Raw genomic sequence first — 14,558 nt, forward strand, 5'->3', positions numbered from 1 at the left:
ATTCCCAGAATGCCCCTCTCTCTTATTTCTTACTAAAATAAACAACTTCTAATGATTTACTAATATCCCCAAGATGAAATCCAAAATCAAGACCAGCTTTTTAAAACCATTATAATATTCTTCAGTGCCTTAAATAGTTACTAAGAAATTGTAAGTGGAGCTAGAACAGTGATACTAATATCTCTATGGCTTGAAGTTTTACTATTAGAGAACTTTTCTTTGAACCTATAAGACCTCTCAGGCTTCAAGAGTCCTATAGTAAGATACAGCTAACAGATTAATGGCCTTCCAAAATAGGTCAGAAGCTCGCTGCCTGTGCAGAATGTGAGAAAGAGAGTAAAGTATGTAGAGAAAAGGCATTGAAAGGGCTGGTCAAATGCCACAAAATATGCTGTCTTCACAGTTTTATCCAGGGCCTTTGTGAACCCCATGCTGTCCCTCTGCTGCTCCACGTGCTGTGGCTGACTCTCTGTCCTTGCCTCTGAATTCATTCCTGTTGTTTCTGTCCAATACCTTCATGACTTTCAAAATCCACCTGACCCAGAACTTTTTGACTCCTTTGTTTCACCACTCCTGATCACATCCCTCCCACAGTTCCCTGATATACAACAGAATGTCTATATCATTTATTTCAGGACTGAATTGTGCAGTAAATAATATGACTGTCCCCAGAGGGTATGTTTGGCTTACCAGCCAGACTGTAAACTGTGAGAGATCCAAGAACATTACTCAGTATTCTTCCTGTACCCCTTACAGTTTTAAGTACAGTGCTGAACCCAAAAGGAAAAATGAGTCCACTTCATGTAAATTTTCTATTTTTTATGTTCTTCAGAATAAAAACCTAAACTGATAAAATATTTGCTTCATGTTATTTCTGTAATGCTTATATTTTATTTAGTTTTGCAGTTGTTTAAATACATTTTTAGACAACAGCAACAAAGAACTCTAGAGAAAGCCAAGAACGAGCCATAGTTTATATTTTAAAATCAAACTACCAGACTCAAATAATAAAGAAAGGAAAAAAATTGCCAGGTTACATTAGAATAGAGTACAGCAATTATTGGATCTCCAATAGCACAAAGGTGTGTCTTCTGCTTCATGGCAATTTTTAATGCAAAATGTTGAGGAAACAGAAATAATAGAGAAGGAAATTCTTGAAATAGCATATTGTTGCCTTGAAAAGTAAGGAATTTCATCATATTCCCCACTTTGAGATTTTTTTTAAATGCCCAAGTATTTTATAATATTTATCCAATAATGAATGCTATACATGAGGAGAGTCTACACATTTTTTTCTTCAAGGATTTTTTTTCTTCCAGAAAAGTACTGTATTGTAGACCAACTGCAAATCTATACTGCAAAGCTCTACAACTGCAGTTCCCAACCCCAGGCTGCAGACAAGGGTCCATGGAACAGGGCTGCACAGCAGGAGGTGAGAGTCAAACAAGCCAGGGAAGCTGAAGCTTCAACTGTATTTACAGCTGCTCCCCATTGCTCGCATCACTGTCTGAGCTCTGCCTCCTGTTAGATCAGCGGCAGCATTAGTTGCAGGAAAACAAGCTCAGGACTCCCACTTATTCTGCATCATGGTGAGTTGTATAATTATTTCGTTATATATTACAATGTAATAATAATAATAATAATAAAGTGCACAGTAAATGTAATGCCCTTGAATCATCCTGAACCCTCCCACCCCTAGTCTATGGAAAAATTGTATTCCATGAAACCAGTCCCTGGTGCCAAAAAGGTTGGGGACTGTAGCTCTACAAAAAGAATATTGTCTGAGTCACTGATGCTTACAAGATGAAAGAAGAAACAAATTTATATTAAATCTGGATAATTCCATCCAGCATGATGTAGTGGAAACAGTACAGTTTCTGGTGTTAGACTGAATCTTTTCCTAGCTGTATGGCATAGGGGTAAGATAGTTAGTATCTCTGGGCCACGACTTTTCTCATCTTTGAAATAGCAATTGTAATAACTATCTTCCTAAGTTAATGTGAGGATGACATGAAATAATGTAGGTGCTCAGTATAGCTTATTAGAATTATATTGCAGAAGGCAAAAATCTATTTCATTGTGGGGGGATTATGCTAATATTAGTAAATGGTATCAATCTTCACACTTATGCAGCTGTATTTTAAAATTGGTTCTGGCTAGAACAAAAATATACCCTGGTTAAATCGGGCAGTTTGAAATGGAAAAGCTTAAATCACAAGTGAAATATTATTCTTGGTTTAACTACTTAAGTTATGAAGACAAAAGGGAGTTGGGAGGTTTAAGGTAAGTAAAATTTCAGGTTAAATAAACAGAATAGCATTTTATATTTCAATAGAGTTGCCTAGAGAAAAGAATTCTATATGAAATATGTATGGAAAACAGTACCTACTATAGCCCCTTCTCTTCTTCCACCCCCAATGCAGTCATAATGCATGCTAAAAACTTGAGAAGTCCTCAAAATTTATTTTTAAAAAATAAAAAATTTTAAATTTTTTATCCAGTAGTTCTAAAATTCATTTTAACAGGAAATTTTTTGGGCTCCTCCATATATCTATTAATATTTCCAGGGATACTTGTAGAATAATTTGCAATAGAATAGAAGAGAATTAAAGGAAAATATTAATATATTAATAAATGAGAGTAAACTCTTCAAAAATTTGTCAGAAATTTATTTACAAATGACATCATTGAACTATGAGGAAAGGTGGTTAGTCTGACTTAGATTGGTTCTTTGATATATTCCTGTAAGCAATTGTTAATCATTAAAGTATTTCTGGTTTTAGTATTTCTGCTTATAGTATGTATAATATTTTAAAGTGATAAAATTACATGTTTGAGGTTTATAATTTCAACCTGTTGTTTATTCTTAGAGTTTCCACATTAGCAAAAATTCAAGGATTAGTTGATTAGTTGCTTTTCCTCATAAGGAAGCATTACTATAGTATAACAATATGTTATTTTGATTTCTATAATTTCCCCAAGTATATACCAGAAAAAGAAGCAGCTACTAATACCACTAGAACTTTGCCTTGCAAATTACTTACACAAACTAAGTTATCAGTTGATGTATTAATACTTTCTTAACTTTCAACATTAAAGGCTTGTCAGTTTTATTCCTTATTCTCAGATCACAGTTTCTTCAGTTTGCCACATAATGCTAAATGTACCCTCTCTGCAGTGAAACCTTGTGGCCAGTTTGTTTTCTTTTCAGTAGCTCAATTCTCTGGTGTTTCTGAGCAACAGGTAAGAAGGGCTCATCTATTCTTCATAAACAATGGAATGGAGCAAGATTATGTAACAGAATAAACTTGGTCTGTTTTGTGAATTTATGAAACTCAGAGGAGGTTTTGAAATACTTTTTACTGGACATAGTTACAAACATTTTGGCTTTCCATCTGTGAAGCCTTAATTCTCAAGTTTGGGTCAGTCCTTTTTCTTGTCAGTCCTGCCCTAAAATGTTGCTTTGAAAGATCTCTGATGTTTGAATCATAAAAGCTTTAAAGAGGTATATTTTTCCATATCAAATCTTCAGTTTATACCTGTGCCAGGTGATATTAAATAGCAAGGATTTTTCTGCAGTACACAACAAAACAGGAGGATATCATTATTGAATTTCCCAGTGTTAACACTGTCCTATTATGTGATCAATTCATTGAGATACTTTTTCTTCATATTTAAGATTATCTTCTAGCTATTGTATTATGTATACTTCTCTTTGGAGCCATTTAGAACTTTTAAAAAATTATTAGTTCACTATGCATATATTTGGAATTATTAATACATAATTGCATGTAAATCTCCCCTCTACATTTTATGAAGATTAGGAAAAAGAAAGTTGGTGACTAGATGAACCATGTATCTAATACCAATGTAGCTTGAAAAAAAACTTTAAATGGTATAGACCTCATAACGGTTCTTTAAAACGCACACATGCACACGCACACACACACACACATACAATGTCTTTTTTAAAAAAATTAATTCTCCTGGTATGTGCCTGAACTTGAATAAATATAAATTGTACCAGCCTCTCCCACCACATTTCCCTTCTCTAATCTCCCTTCTGCAGCTCCTTCATACCCATCTCAGAACAAACACAATCTGCATTCAGAACAGGACCATTTACAAGTTGAATGGAGTTATTTTGGGTGAGTCATTGAAAACACAGTACAAAACCTTTCCTCACTCACCAGAAATGCATTTTTAAAATAAAGCCAAAGTGAACAAGGCTTGGCAAGTTTGAGGGTAGACAAAATGGGGAGAGAGCAGGGCTTCTGTCAGACTCAGACAGGATTCTGGTAAACCATTTTTGGCTATTTCTTTACATCCAACTCCACCAGTTCCCATCACTGACTAAAAAGTACAAGGTTGAGCAGGTAGGACATTAAAACAAGGACAACGAGCACAGCCAGTAGATCCACAGCAGCTTATCAACAGTTTCACATCCCCCTTTTTGTCTTTAAATTCAGAAGCTATAAAATGTGTACTTTTAAAAACTCCATTCTTTTGATTAAATTAATATTTGACAGATAGCAATTATAGATAATCAGTGGAAAATTGTATGTAAATTCAATATGCAAACCTTTAAAATTGCTTTTAAAATAAGTAAAGTCCTATGAGTTAACCAGACAATAAAATATTAAAGGAAATAGAGCGATGGAGACAGAAAATAACAGGCTGGTTTCTAACTTTAAAAATTGAATTATGATAAAGTCTACACCATGGCTTGATAAATTTTGGATATTTAACATGCAGGTATTCAAGATTTATAAATCAGTGTAGATTCTTATTCATGTATCTATAAAACATTACTTACCCCGTATCCTGTAGAAAACTTTCTAGCAGAAATGCCAGTGATTACTTTTCCACAGCCTGCTACAGATCAGTTGAGGCTCACATCTCATGAATGAAAAGAAACCTAGGATCAATAAGGAAACATTCTTAAATATTTAATGGTAACACAGAACTCTTTCTGTAAAATTGTATAGTCTCTCAAATCATCTTTAACACAGGTTGACCCAGCACATTATTTCTTGTGAGCCAGTTAACACATGCTATATGCGGGTCCTATGGTTAAAAGTGTTACCTGTTCACAAAGGATCCATCCCCAAGTTGTGGGAACAAGCCAGGCACTAATTACGCAAGTATTCTCCTTGAACTCCCTGAAAATTATCAGTTTCCACAAGGCAGGGTGACAATTGTTGGTAAAAGGAATGAAAACTCTATTTGAAAGTTAATCTGGCTATGGAAGTACTAGGGTCATAATAAACAAACAGATATTTCCTGCTGTACTTAAGAGCAAAGCACAGTACTCTGGTTTCCCACATTTGAGGGAATTATTTTTTCTTTCTCTTTTCTCTTATGATTAAGTAATTGTTTTTAAATTATAAAATAACAACTTATACAGCCTTCAAAAATTACTTCACCCATCTAGGAATGATTTTATCTTTTTTTCTTATTATTTTAAAATTATGTTCCCTTTCATCCTTAAAAGATTTTATCTCATTTAGTTTTATTTAAATATATTCTATATATGAACAGAAGTTAAAGGGACTTAATATCTATTTATAAGAACCCCAAACTAAGAACTTCCCCACAATCTCATTTCAAAACAAACTGAAAAGTGAAGCAAATTTCCATCAAAATTTCTTTGGCTTTAGGGCAAAAAAGTTTAGTACAGTTGTTAGGTAGCATACTTGGCCTGGATTACATTAGTACTAATCAAGCAGCTAAAGTTGTATTTATTAATAGCCTGTTATTAAATAAAAGAACCTCAGGGTAAAGGTCAGCACACAGGTTGTTTTGCTTAATTTTTACAGATCCCTTGAGACCATGTCTTTCCAATTTTTTTATAAACAGGTCAGCCCAAGTTGGCACCTTAAAACCCTTTAAGTACTATAATTGCAATAGTGCTGATAATCAGTTTGGAGAAGGGCTACTAGAAAAACAGTTATTTCAGTGGAGCCATGGAAATAACAATGTTAAAAATGGATGCTTTGGAGTGAGCATTTGCTTTGTGCCAGAGACACTGTATTCAGAGCTGGGTTTATGCTGTCTCATTTAATACAAAAACTCTATAAATGCTTATATTATTCTCATTTTATAGAAAGGGAAACTGAGAGGTTAATACTTGCCCCAGGTCACATATTAGTGTCAGAGCTGAACCAGGACTTCTCCCTGTCACAAAGCCGACGCTCTGACCTAACCATGTGCGACTACTGTCTTGTAATACTCCAGGCCCACTGTTAGAGAAACATTAGCAGTCACTTAGTCTGATCATACTGAGGGGATTCTTCACTTATAGCTGATGGGCTGAGGAACCGTGTGACCTGTAAGTGTATGGAAACCTGGGGAGGGAATTGCCTATACGGGGAAGGAAAACTGAGCTTAGAAACTTTAAGTAGCCTGCCTACGGTTAGCCAACTAATTAATGACAGAATTAGTTAGGGACAAGAATACATATCATTGGCCAGGCGCTGTGGCTCAGGCCTGTAATCCTAGCTCTCTGGGAGGCCGAGGCGGGAGAATTGTTTGAGCTCAGCAGTTCAAGACCAGCCTGAGCAAGAGCGAGATCCCATCTCTACTAAAAAAATAGAAAGAAATTAGCTGGCCAACTAAAAATACATAGAGAAAAAATTAGCCGGGCATGGTGGCGCATGCCTGTAGTCCCAGCTACTCGGGGAGGCTGAAGCAGTAGGATTGCTTGAGCCCAGGAGTTTGAGGTTGCTGTGAGCTAGGCTGATGCCATGGCACTCACTCTAGCCCGGGCAACAGAGCGAGACTCTGTCTCAAAAAAAAAAAGAAGAAAAAAAAAAAGAATACATATCATCAATTCAGTGTGCTCCCTACTCTACCACACAATACTTTTATGAGGAAGCTTTGGCAGCAATTACAGTCAAGTGCCACATTAGGATGTTCAGTCAATGACAGATAGGATGGTGTTCCCATGAGATTATAATACTGAATTTTTACTGTATTTGTATGTGTTTAGATATACAAATACTTACCATTGTGTTACAACTGCCCACGGTATTCAGTATAGCCACATGCTGTACAGGTTTGTAGCCTAGGAGCAATGGTCTATACCATATAGTCTAGGTGTGTAGTGGGCTATACCATCTAGGTTTATGTGCGTACACTCTGTGATGTTGCACAATGATGAAATCACCTAGCGATCCCTTTCTCACAACCTATCCCTGTCATTAAACTACGCATGACCGTGTAAGAATTTTAACATTTTCACTTGAACACGTTAGTGTAAATCATAAACATTTCTCATATATATTTTAGAGAAACCTGATATAAGCAAAGATGTTGCAGACAAAATGAATACATTTTAAAGTATGAATCAACAAATAGCAAATGATTATAAACCAAAATCATTTATATCAAGCACATACTCTTAGAATTTTTGCAACAATCACTCAAAAGGTTTTTGAGAAGCCTCAGGAATATTTGTTCATTGTGATCAGGAGAATTCTGAATAAATGCAGGATATTTCTTCACTTTCTCTTAGACAAATTAAAAGAAATAAGAAACCTCATATACCCATTTTCATGTGGGTCCAAATATACTTTAGGAACAGTTGGTATACCAGCATGAATTTAGTTCTGCTTAGTAGATATATGTCATTTATTTTTTCATTTTTCACTCCTTCATTCAACAAATGTTTATTGAATACTCACACCATGCCAGTTACTGTAAAGCCTCTGTGTTATAGTAATGGCCCAAACAGGCTTATCTTGCAATTCTACCCCACCATGGAGGCAGAGAAAATATATACGATAAATAATATCTAAGTTGTAGTCAGAAGAATATTCCTTTCATATGAACCTATAAACATGCCCTATAAATATGGATATTGGCAAAGATTAAAAAACCTGCTTTTATCAAATCTTCTCAAACTCTCAGAAAATGGCAAAATAAATATTTTAGTATCCAGGTTTTTTACTAGCATGCAATATTAGAATTCCTCAGTGAAGCTGATACTTCAGGTCCAAAATTTATAGCTTCACCTAGCCATATTTCTGGAGAGGACTCAAGATTGGAGACAGAGTCTCTGCATACCTGAGTATGCTGAACTTGTGTTTGAGTCCTCCTAGGGTAACATCCTATTCTACACTAGAGACAAAAGCCCAAGACTGTAATATCCCTGCCCAGCCACATTCTTGTACTCAGAGGACTTTCCCAAAGGGAGCCATGTTCATGACCAGAAAGTGAGGAATTTTTGCTTCTCAACCTAAAATCTGGCCTTCCAAGCAAGCCTCAGCTGCTAGATATAGGGCCTGAAATTTTAAGATTTCACCAAATAACTATTTAAAACTCTAATTTGAAGAAAAACGATATTCAGAAAGTTTTTTAAAGGATTTTAAAATTCAGCTACTACTATGACTATGTAATATATATTATTAATATACATATTTCAATATATTAGTCTTTAACCATGATTTATAGCAGACCAACAAAGAACTGGGTACCTTGATAATATCAAATGATTTCCTAAAAGACGGTTTTTACAAAATCACTGTGATTTGTGCAAGGGAACCTGCTTATATCAAATCTCAATATGAGCAAAGACATGATGAAAATGCACCATCTCTAATAAGGAATCTTCCCAAACATTGCCAGTACGACACTCTGTATCCTCTTTAGGAGGACCTTAAAAGAAATTTCTTTTTACACTGTTTGTTCCAAGAACAGCTGAAATTACTAGGACATTTTTTTAAAATCTCACAGGCACTGGAAATTGGATAACTTAACAAAGTTTGTTTTTATAGTGACTGTTAGAAAAATTGAGAGCCAAAATGTGTGTCTATAGCAGATGAGTAAATCTTCATGGTATGCATCTTAAACTTTATTAATAGCTCTACTTTTTCCCCACCCTTTTTTTTCCTTCTTCTTTTATTTTTCTTTTTCTCAAAATGATGTTTTGATGCTTTGTTACATTTGATATTCTTTTTCTGCAACATGACAAGGAATAAAATAAATGTATGAGAAAATTATACAATATTATATGTTTAGTATACAAATATGTACTTCATAGAGAAATATTGGGAGGGAAATGAACAAATATGTTCTGTTAATGTGACAACATTATGGCTGTTTTCCAAACTTTTAAAAACCGCATTTATAATTTAGGGGGGGAAATTATTTGAACTTTGAAAGCTCTGGCTACTTTTCCAGAAATAGAAAGAGTATATGGAAGTATATGCATGACCTCAAGCAATGTACTTCAGTCTGATTGTATTAAGACAAATGGGGAACTATCATAAATTGAGGTCAGAATGGTAGGTGCAAGCCAATTTCCAAGGTCTTGGTACACTATTCTAAGGGATTTTATTATTGACAGTGGGAAGTAGGAAGCAGCTTTCAGTGTTTAAACTAACGTGCTTTATTGAAAGATAACTAGCAACTGTATAGTTGAGAGAGTAGGGCATGGGAAATCCTCAGGCAAGTGAACCAGTTAGGAAGCTTATCAGTTGGGGAGTTGTGAGGGAGGTTGATAAAGACTCAAGTGAGGGCAGTGGATATAGGGGCTAAGGTCAGATTAGAAATGGGTGGGAAGGAAGGTTTGTTTTCTACTTTGGTGAATTGGCAGGTATTGGTATCATTCAACGTGACAGAGAATTTATAAGGATTGGGTATTTGAAGCTAATTTGGGAGCAAGGAAAAAAGATAGAAGAAAGGAAATTAGTACATTGCTGGATATATTAGATAGGAGGTGCTTATAACACATACTGGTGGAAATGTAGCCATAAACATTCAGAAATACAGATCAGAGGTGGAACTCTAGCTAAAAGTTTGGCTTAAATATAGTATGTGTGTGTGTGCACACGCACATGCATATTTTGAACAATTAATATCAAAGTCATCTTTTTATATGTTCCTGGTCATCCCTCTTCCTATTTCCCAAGTAAGCTATCCCAAACCTACTGTGGCAATAATCATCAATGACCTCTAAAGTACCAAATCTAGCAGATGTTTTTTAGCCCTCATTTTATATTAGGTACCCTCATAACTTTTGGTAGGATTGATTACTCCTTTCATTTCTTTCTTGATCTTATATTTTCTGATTCTCCTACTTCTCAGTCTCCTTCATTGGCTTTTATTCCTTGCCAGCTTTATTATTGTGTTTCGGAGATTTTGCACAGTCTCCCTGGGTGAGGAGAGAGTGGTAGGAGGTAAGAGAGGGAAAGAACCATATCATGGTGGAGATTGCGGATGTATCTTGAAGATAAAGCCAATAGGACTTGCTTATGGATTGGAAATGTTTTGTAAAATAAAGAAAAGAATCCAGAATGACTCTGTTTTTTTGAGCCGAGCAACTAGAAGACTGGCGTAAGAAGACTGAGTTGGAGAAAAAGAGTTTGTTGACTGTGTTACATTTGAAAAGCCTGATAGACATTTAAGTGGAGATGTTGAATAGGCACTTGGACATGAGTATAGAGTTCAGGGGAAAATTTTGAACTGGAATATAAATTAAGAAGTCATAACTTTAATATCTAAAGCTAAAAAAATTGGTTGAGGCCACTAGGGGGGAATTGGTGAAGAGTGAAAAGAGAATATGTCCAAGGACAGTGTCTTGGGCTACTCCACATTTTAGAGGCAAATAAATGAGAATATTCCAGCAAAGGAGGCTGAGAAAAATCAACTAGTGAGGTAGGAATAGAACCAAGAAAAGGTAATGTCCAAAAGGTAACTGAAAAATGCTTTAAAGAGAAGGAAATGATCAACTCTACCAACTTCCTGAGAAGTTGATTGAGATGAACAGTGAGAATTGACCTCTGGATTTGGCAGGATAGATGTTATTGCTGACCTTGACAATAATTGTGCTGAAATCATAAAGAATGAAGCCTTGATTAGAGTGGGAACCTGGAGGTTAGTTCCTTTCAGAAGAGAAATAGGAAATAGCAGGGGTATTAAAAATAAAACAATTAATTGGCTAATATAGAACAAAGAGCGGGAAAGCCATTATACAAATATATGGCCATCCAAAATCACAAAAGTCTATGCCTGGCTAAAGGTGGGAAAAAGCCAAGTTCTAAAGTTTTGACCCCTCTGAGTTTACTTCCACTTAATTTTAGTGTTAGATTTTCTTACAATTATTACCATTTCTCAGTAGCACAATAATAAGAGAGGTCAGGTAGAAACGGTAAATGTAGATATATATAGACACATACACACACACACATATATATATGATAAAGAGAAGCATAAAGATAGGAATACAGCTAAAAGGAAATATATGGCTGGCAAAGGATTTTTTAGTGGTTTGTGGTGGGGATGCATGGGAATGAAACATATTGTTGGTCAAAGACAGAAACAAGTAAAGAAAAAGAAATATACACAGAAAAATATAGATTGAAAGGAAAAGATCTTGAGAAGAGGTGGAAAATTAATTTTTGAAGGTTATTTCTTTATCTTAGATGGAAAGGAGATACAAATGTACCAATGTAGTTAAATTTTCAGGGGTAGATAATTTAAAGGGATTCACACATAATGATCTATATGTACTCTGAGAATTAGGCCAGATCATCTGCTTAAGTGATGGTGCCTGAGCTGTTTGCAGAATTAAAGAGAGTGAAGATTTGGAATAGCTGTTACTAAATATAGAAACAAAACTACAAGGAAGAAGTAAAACTATCATTCAACAGCTAAGCACCTTATAAGTATTAGCTCATTTATTTACAATAACATACCTGTGAGGTGTCTTCAATTATTATCCCCGTTTTGCAGATGAAGACAATGAGGCACAAAGTGGTCATGCTATTTCCCAAAGACACCCAGCTAGCAAGTGGAGGAGCCAGGAACCGAGCTTTGTGCTCTTAACCACTATGCAATGCTGCCTCCCTATTGTTAAGCATCCTAGAGGGCCCACCTGGCATGATATGGCTTTAATTAGCAGGTTTAAGCACATGTATGTTGAATTTCAAAATACTAATTTTTAGATTCATCCAGGATAGGAGTTCAGAGATTGAGTGAGATGGAAGTTTGAGACACAGAGAAAGTTGAGGGCTTAGTTGTTGAGATAAGCCACAGAATGCAGGCTAGATGGAAGAGGGAGGTTGGGAGGGAAGGAGGCAGGCTTGTAGAGGGGGTCAGAGGCTTAATTCTTTGCTGTTTTCCTAAGATTCCTTATGAAGTTAAGGAGCTTGTCTGACAGAAGTAAGGAGGAAAGCTAGTTGAAAGGAGCAGGAGCTCAGATTAAGGCAGCGTGATTTTGAAGTGTAATTGTGGGAGGTGAGTAGTTCCTGGGGATGACTAGGGAGCCCTGGGGTGTGGTAGCAGAACACTGAAGTCCAAAGGAGTTAAAGACCTGTGCAGTGAGGAGGTCAAGAAATTACGAGTCTAGGGTGTTGGGTGGGGCATCCCTATAAATACTGAAGTCACGTATGAATCACTCAGGGTGAGACAGGGAATGGGGTGGAGAAGAGGGCTGCAGAGACCAGTGGATTGCAGTGTGAGTCTGATGAGGGAATAAAAGATGGAGTACGTTAAGAGGCTAGACTGCCATGATGACCAGACTCCAGACAGCAGAGTCATAGAGTCTTTTAGCTACCTACCGGTGTGAGTGTGGCTGGAAAGTGCTGTGCCACTGAGATGCCTGAAGTGGCAGCGTTCCTGAAGAGCTTTTTAAAGGTGCTGAACTTTAGAAATGATTAAAGCCTTAAATTACCTCAGAAGTCTAACACATTAACAGAGTAAATATTAACACAGTAATATTAACACAGATTAGTTTATCTAGCCCATTTGAAACCATTATCACTTAAGTACAAATAGGTTCCTGAAGATTATGGACACCTTTTAAAAGGGGGCAGAGTGGAAGGAGAGAGGGGACACAGGAAATTGAGGTGGGATTTAGCCACGGGTAACGTGAACCCTAAGGGAGGAGGAAAGAATCACAGTCATGAACGTGGAAACTACCTAATATGTGCCCTGAGCATAGTGCAGAGAAGGGGAAAGTGCAAATGAGCCATCTCCTTCCCTTATTTCAGAATACTCAATAAAAATTATCTTAATTATTTCAGATATGGACTTTCCCAGCTCTAACAAAGTTGAGAGTCTTAAAAACAAAAATGTAAATTTTCACAGAAGAGAAGAAAAAGAAACTTCTGCATAAATATGACAGTCAGTCAACTTTCTGTCCCTGAATCAGAAGGCAGGGTAAATTACATCTAAGTACAGAACTAAATACTTAGCTATGACAGGAAACTATGTTTTAGTCAACATAAATTCAGATTTGCCTTGGTGATTTATATGGTTGATTACCTACCATACTACCATTCCTCCACCTTCTTCCTTACTAACGGAATCCTTTTTATGGCACTGGATATTGGCATCTATATGTGACACTAAGAGCTATGGCAGCCATCTTGTGACTATGAGGGAAGCTAGCCTAAGAAAATAAGCCAACATACTAATAAAGTTCCAGATTTGGAAAACAGAAATGCACGGCACCCACTTAAATGTGAATTTTAGATGACAAATAATATTGCATTAGATGTAGTTTTAAAAAATCATGCATTGTTTATCTGAACTTCAAATTTAAGTGATGTATGTATTTAATCTGGCAACTCTAGTTTCTGAGAATGACAAAAATAAGTTGAAAGTCTCCAGCTAGGTGAAAGAGTAATTAAGCTTCCAAATAAGCTAACCCTGGGACCATTCTAACTCAAAACATTTTAATATTGGGTAAATTGTTTTTTTACTATTAAGCCAGATCTCTGTGCATTTTCTGTTACTTATAGTGAAAAGCATACTAACAAATAGAGTTTTATCATCCTTTTCATTGAGCAAGTTCATAACATACATTGTTCATCCCTAAGTATCAACGTAGAAATTCTGATTAGTATTTTAGTCTCTATGTGAAAGTTCTTCAGTATGAAGTATATCTATGTTTTAAGAATTCATAGTTGTATGTCTTTGTGTAGTACTCCATAAAAATTATTTTTGCAAAATGCATAAAATGTTTATGTCTTCATTTGCACAGTTTAACTGGATTGCATGATTGCTAAGATCTATTGTAGTTCAAAAAATATTAGTTATTCTAGGACAAATGAAGATGTGATATAAAAGATGTAAGGGTGATGCAGATATTTTATTTGGCAAAGCCCCTAACAATTGGGCCACACAATAGAGATTATCAGTATCAAAATTAATCATATCATAAAGGGCTTCTTTTGGTAATAGTCACTTATTTTAAGAACTAACAGGGCTATAGTCATATCAACACCGTCGTGAAAAGCAGTAATTCAGTAACTTCTATGTAATATTTCTTTAGTTATAAGTAAAAATTAAAATGTTATTCTTTATCCATGAAACTATATAGTTTTGCCTTTTAATATCCCAAAAGAACAAATTAATCTCAGACGAAAGAAAACAAGATAAAGGATGGAAATTTTTTAAATGATTATACAGGCTGTGTGGCCCTGGAAGTAATAAAAGTTGGCATTTTCCATCCATTTCCAAAGTATTACTAGAAGCCCAAAACAGTCTATGAATACTCTTAAAGTTCTATTTTCTACTATGGGTCTAACCACTGTGATTCAAGAAAGGAG

General features: G+C 35.6%; 1 long non-coding RNA gene across 1 annotated transcript in view; it reads left to right on the top strand.

Moving 5' to 3' along the window:
* Positions 1–14,558, top strand: part of LOC123643668 — a 153,124-nt gene that overhangs the window by 1,024 nt on the left and 137,542 nt on the right. Inside the window, exon 2 of the long non-coding RNA XR_006736867.1 lies at positions 1,320–1,589. This is a non-coding gene — a long non-coding RNA (uncharacterized LOC123643668). The remainder of the gene's footprint in view (positions 1–1,319; positions 1,590–14,558) is intronic.

Source organism: Lemur catta, chromosome 8, assembly GCF_020740605.2.
Source record: "Lemur catta isolate mLemCat1 chromosome 8, mLemCat1.pri, whole genome shotgun sequence".
Taxonomy (NCBI): domain Eukaryota; kingdom Metazoa; phylum Chordata; class Mammalia; order Primates; family Lemuridae; genus Lemur; species Lemur catta.